This window comes from Symphalangus syndactylus, chromosome 9, assembly GCF_028878055.3.
Source record: "Symphalangus syndactylus isolate Jambi chromosome 9, NHGRI_mSymSyn1-v2.1_pri, whole genome shotgun sequence".
In the NCBI taxonomy this organism is placed as follows: Eukaryota; Metazoa; Chordata; class Mammalia; order Primates; family Hylobatidae; genus Symphalangus; species Symphalangus syndactylus.
The window spans coordinates 56,107,211-56,113,210 of NC_072431.2; the positions used below are offsets into that span (position 1 = coordinate 56,107,211).

The window sequence follows — 6,000 nt, forward strand, 5'->3', positions numbered from 1 at the left end:
TTCAAGACAAGCCTGGCCAACATGGTGAAACCCCATCTCTACTAAAAATGCAAAAAACGTTAGCCAGGCTTGGTAGTGGGCGCCTGTAATCCCAGCCACTCAGGAGGCTGAGGCACGAGAATCGCTTGAACCTGGGAGGTGGAGGTTGCAGTGAACAGAGATCGCGCTACTTCACTCCAGCCTGGGCAACAGAGTGAAACTCTGTTTCAAAAAGATAAAATAAATAAATAAATAAATATAGAAAAGAAACCCCAGTGCAGGCTCTGGCTCAGGCTTCTGCCACCTGACCAAACCTGGCACTCCCCTATGGCCCTTCATGGCATTTGGTGAGACCCCTCCCTGGACCTGCGAGTATAGAAACATCTTCCTTCCAATCTTGGTTCCTGCTGTCCCCTCCTGCGGGTGCACTGATTGTCCCATACCATGTCCATCATCTCCATGCTTGGAACACTTCAGGCTTCAAGCAGGGGGTTTGAGGAAGAACAGGAGAGAAGGAGAGCAAAATGTCGAACTCACCTTGATGAGTTGGTAGAAAGAGAAAATTACAAATTCTCAGAAGAAATCTTTCTGTTTAGGGAGATTCTAAAAGTGAAAGATCGATGATGAGACGCTATCACTGGCATAGTGACGTCAGTCAGGGTTGGCAGGATGAGTTAGCTTCCTAGGAGCAAAGAAGGATTGTCAATAAGAGTAATAAGAGTAGGAGGCCACGCACGGTGGCTCACGCCTGTAATCCCAGCACTTTGGGAGACCAAGGCAGGCGATCACCTGAAGTCAGGAGTTCCAGACCAGCCTGGCAACATGGTGAAACCCCGTCTCTACTAAAAAATATAAAAATTAGCTGGGTGTGGTGGCGGGTGCCTGTAATCCCAGCTACTTGGGAGACTGAGGCAGGAGAATCTCTTGAACCTGGGAGGCAGAGGTTGCAGTTAGCCGAGATTGCATCACTGCACTGCAGCCTGGGGTGACAGATGGAGACTCCGTCGCAAAAAGAAAATAAAAAAGTAATATGAGTAGCATTTTTTAAATTTTTATGTTTTAGAGACAGGATCTCGCTCTGTGGCCCAGGCTGGAGTGCACTGGTGCAATCATAGCTCAGTGCCTGGCTAGTTTTTAAATATTTTGTAGATAGGCCGGGCGCGGTGGCTCACGCCTGTAATCCCAGCACTTTGGGAGGCCGAGGCGGGCGGATCACGAGGTCAAGAGATCGAGACCACGGTGAAACCCCGTCTCTACTAAAAATACAAAAAAAAAAATTAGCCGGGGTGGTGCCGGGCACCTGTAGTCCCAGCTACTTGGAGAGGTTGAGGCAGGAGAATGGCGTGAACCCGGGAGGCGGAGCTTGCAGTGAGCCGAGATCACGCCACTGCACTCCAGCCTGGGCGACAGAGCGAGACTCCGTCTCAAAAACAAAAACAAAAACAAAATAAATATTTCGTAGAGACAAAGTCTTCCTATGTTGCCCAGGTGGGTCTCGAACTCCTGGCCTCAAGCAATCCTCCTGCCTTAGCCTCCCAAAGTGCTGAGATTACAGGTGTGAGCCACCATGCCTGTCCTAGAGTTGATATTAATAGCAGGTAGCCATTGAGAGGTACTATGTCCCAGGTCCCTCTCCCAAATGATTTAGATATGTTAACTCATTTACTATTTGCAACACGACTACAAAGCAGATAAAATTAGTACTTCCATTTTACAGGTTAGAGGTTAAATACGTTGTTCACAGTCTTACAATTAGTATTGAACATGTGTTCCTCCGGGGACTGGGGACAGAGGGACTTCCTCGGCAGATGGGACAACATATGCAAAAACAGGAATAAAAGGGTATAAAGGAGGCAAGACTAGGGTATAGCTTATCTCAAATAGTTGTTGGAGAACATTCACACTCTCTCTGAAAAATATCTCAACTTAGTATAATAACAGAGAATTAAAGAAGTGTGAGGCCGGGCAGGGAGATCATTCCTGTAATCCTAGCACTTTGGGAGGCCGAAGCGGGTGGATTGCTTCAGTCCAGGAGTTCAGGATCAGCCTGGGCAACATGGCAAGACCCCATCTCTACAAAAAATTTTAAAATGAGACAGGCACAGTGGCCCCCACATGTAGTCCCAGCTACTCAGGAGGCCGAGGTGGGAGGATCACTTGTGCCCAGCAGTTTGAGGCTACAGTGAGCTATGATCATACTCCAGTCTGGACAACAGAGTGAGACTTAGTCTCAAAGAAAAAAAAAGAAGTGCGTAGGCCAGGTGTGGTGGCTCACGTCTGTAATCCCAGCACTTTGGTTGGCCAAGGTGGGCAGATCACCTGAGGTCAGGAGTTTGAGACCAGCCTGACCAACATGGTGAATGCCTTCTCTACTAAAAATACGAAAATTAGCTGAGCGTGATGGTACACCCCTGATATCCCAGCTACTCGGGAGGCTGAGGCAGGATAATTGCTTGAACCTGGGAGGCAGAGGTTGCAGTGAGCTGAGATTGCACCACTGCACTCCAGCCTAGGTGACAGAGTGACACTCTGTCTCAAAAAAAAAAAAAAAAAAAAAAAAAGTGTGGTGGCTGGAAGCAGTGGCTCACATCTGTAATCCCAGCTCTTTAGGAGGTTGAAGCAGGCAAATCACCCGAAGTCAGGGGTTCGAGACAAGCCTGGCCAACATGGTGAAACCCCGTCTCTACTAAAAATACAAAAAATTAGCCGGGCGCGGTGGCTCAAGCCTGTAATCCCAGCACTTTGGGAGGCCGAGGCGGGCGGATCACGAGGTCAGGAGATCAAGACCATCCAGGCTAACACGGTGAAACCCCGTCTCTACTAAAAATACAAAAAATTAGCCGGGCGTGTTGGCGGGCGCCTGTAGTCCCAGCTACTTGGGAGGCTGAGGCAGGAGAATGGCTTGAACCTGGGAGGCGGAGCTTGCAGTGAGCCGAGATTGCGCCACTACACTCCACCCTGGGGGACAGAGCAAGACTCCGTCTCAAAAAAAAAAAAACAAAAAAAATAAAAAATAAAAAATAAAAATACAAAAAATTTAGCCAGGTGTGGTGGCAGACGCCTGTAATTCCAGCTACTCGGGAGGCTGAGGCAGGAAAATTGCTTGAACTGGGAGACAGAGGTCACAGTGAGCTGAGACCACGCCATTGCATTCCAGCCTGGGCGACAAGAGCGAAACTCCATCTCAAAAAGAAAGGAAAGGAAAAAGGAAAGGAAAGGGGAAAGGGAAGGGGGAAGGGAAGGAGGAAGGGAAAAGGCCGAGGTGGCTCATGCTGGTAATCCCAGAACTTTGGGAGGCTGAGGGGGGTGGATCACCTGAGGTCAGGAGTTTGAAACCAGCATGGCCAACATGGTGAAAACCAGTCTTTACTAAAAATACAAAAATTAGCCAGGCTACGCTGGGCGCGGTGGCTCATGCCTGTAATCCCAGCACTTTGGGAGGCCGAGGCGGGCGGATCACGACGTCAGGAGATCGAGACCATCCTGGCTAACTCGGTGAAACCCCATCTCTACTAAAAATACAAACAATTAGCCAGGCATGGTGGCGGGCACCTGTAGTCCCAGCTACTCTGGAGGCTGAGGCAGGAGAATGGCGTGAACCTGGGAGGTGGAGCTTGCAGTGAGCTGAGATCGTGCCACTACACTCCAGCCTGGGCGACAGAGCAGGACTATGTCCCAAAAAAAAAAAAAAAAAAAAATTAGCCAGGCAAGGTGGCAGGCTCCTGTAATCCCAGGTACTCGGGAGGCTGAGGCAGGAGAATTGCTTGAACCTGTGAGGCGAAGGTTGCAATGAGCCGAGATCTTGGCATTGGAATCCAGCCTGGGTGACAGAGTCAGATTCTGTCTCAAAAAAAAAAAAGTGTGGTTATCACCAGGGTGGTTTCTGTCATCTCAATGATGGCAGCCAGTGTCTGTGGTGGCATTGAGGTCTCCTACAAAGAGTGGCTTATGGGGCATTTATAAAAAATATAGACTAATAGGCTGGGCGCGGTGGCTCACGCCTGTAATCCCAGCACTTTGGGAGGCCGAGGCAGGCAGATCACAAGGTCAGGAGTTCAAAACCAGCCTGGCCAGCATGGTGAGATCCCGTCTCTACTAAAAATACAAAATTTAGCCAGGCATGATGGCACGCGCCAGTAATGCCAGATACTCAGGAAGCTGAGGCAGGAGAATCGCTTGAACTCAAGAGGCAGAGGCTCTGGTGAGCTGAGATTGTGCCACTGCACTCCAGCCTGGGCAATAGAGCGAGACTCCGTCTCAAAAAAAAAAATATATATATATATATTACATATATAGTAATAATACTTGTTATTGTGACACTATTATACACTAGGTCCCTCTTCTATATAATCTATATGAATTATACATGTTAACTCACTAATTATGTGCAACACTAGGAGGAAGATTTAACTAGATTTCCATTTTACGAGTTCCAACAACTAAAAGGGGATGGTGGCCAGGCACGGTGGCCCACGCCTATAATCCCAGCACTTTGGGAGCCCAAAGCTGGTGGATCACGAGGTCAGGAGATCCAGACCCAGAGGGGCCAAAGTGGTGAAACCCCATCTCTACTAAAAACTAAAAAAAAAAAAATTAGTCGGGCATGGTGGCGCGTGCCTGTAGTCCCAGCTACTCTGGAGGCTGAGGCAGGAGAATCACTTGAACCCGGGAGGCAGAGGTTGCAGTAAGTGAAGATCACGTCACTGAACTCCAGCATGGACGACAGAGACTCTGTCTCAAAATAAATAAATAAATAAATAGGAATGGCTAAAACACAAAAACAAGGTTGGGCACAGTGGTTCATGCCAGGGAGAAAGGGTGGATCAGTTACACCTAAGAGTCCTTGGCCGGGTGCGGTGGCTCACGCCTGTAATCCCAGCATTCTGAGAGGCCAAGGTGGGTGGATCACCTGAAGTCAGGAGTTCAAGACCAGCTTGACCAACATGGTGGAACCCCATCTATACTAAAAGTGTAAAAATTAGCCGGCCGTGATGGCACGCACCTGTAGTTCCAGCTACTCAGAAGGCTGAGGCAGGAGACTCACTTGAACCCAGGAAGTGGAGGTCGCAGTGAGCTGAAATTCTGCCACTGCACTCCAGGCTGGGTGACAGAGGAAGACTCCGTCTCAAAAAAAAAAAAAAAAAAAAAAAAAAAGAGTCCTTGCGGTATCAGGTGAGGAGTGTAGCAGGGCATTAAAGAGACCTGAGAAATATCTGCAGCAAAGAGCCAGGTGCGATGGCGAATGGTGTAGGCCTTGTGGATCGCAGATGCTGCAGCGCGGTGATGGGTGCAGCGGTGTGGAGTGCCTAGTGGCTAACTCAGCTTAGAAAAATATCCCAGGGCAAGGCTGGACAAAAGAGGGAGGCCAAAGGAGAGCCTCTCCCTCAGGCTCAGAGTGATGTCCTTTAGTGTCGGGCAGGTTGAGTCAAGGCTCCTAGGGCAAAAATGAAAACATCAGCGTTAGCAAGACAAAATATTGATACCAACAAGGACTAAAAGTTACTGAAAACCTACAATAGATCAAAACCCTCTTCAGGGCTGGGCTCGGTGGCTCACACCTGTAATCTCAGCACTTTGGCAGGCTGAGGTGGGCGGATCTCCTGAGGTCAAGAGTTCAAGACCAGCCTGGTCAACATGGTGAAACCCCGTCTCTACTAAAAATACAAAAATTAGCCGAGCGTGGTGGCTCATGTCTGTAATCCCAGCTACTCAGGAGGCTGAGGCAGGAGAATCGCTTGAACCCCGGAGGTGGAGTTTGCAGTGAGCTGAGATTGAGTGACTGCACTCCAGCCTGGGTGACAGAGCGAGACTCTGTCTCAAAACAACACAAAACAAAAACCCTCTTCGTGTGATGTATATACCTTAACTCACGGACGACCTACACAACCAGCTTGGGAGTTAGGTACCCTTAATCACTTTAAGGTTAGAAAAAAGGGGCAGGAGGTTAACTAGGTTAGGGATCAGTACAAATCTATCCTTGCTAGAGACCCCAGAATATGTTTCCTTGGTTTCTAACTTCTC

At 48.8% G+C, this 6,000-nt stretch overlaps 1 protein-coding gene across 1 annotated transcript in view; it reads right to left on the bottom strand.

The window, feature by feature from the left end:
* Nucleotides 1–5,413, bottom strand: part of USP42 (ubiquitin specific peptidase 42) — a 75,107-nt gene extending 69,694 nt beyond the window's left edge. The window contains exons 1-2 of the mRNA XM_055292293.2: nt 5,182–5,413; nt 517–661 (exon numbers count right to left, since the gene is read on the bottom strand). The gene's annotated coding sequence lies outside the window, so the exon portion shown is untranslated. The remainder of the gene's footprint in view (nt 1–516; nt 662–5,181) is intronic.
* Between the last annotated feature and the right edge of the window lie 587 nt (nt 5,414–6,000).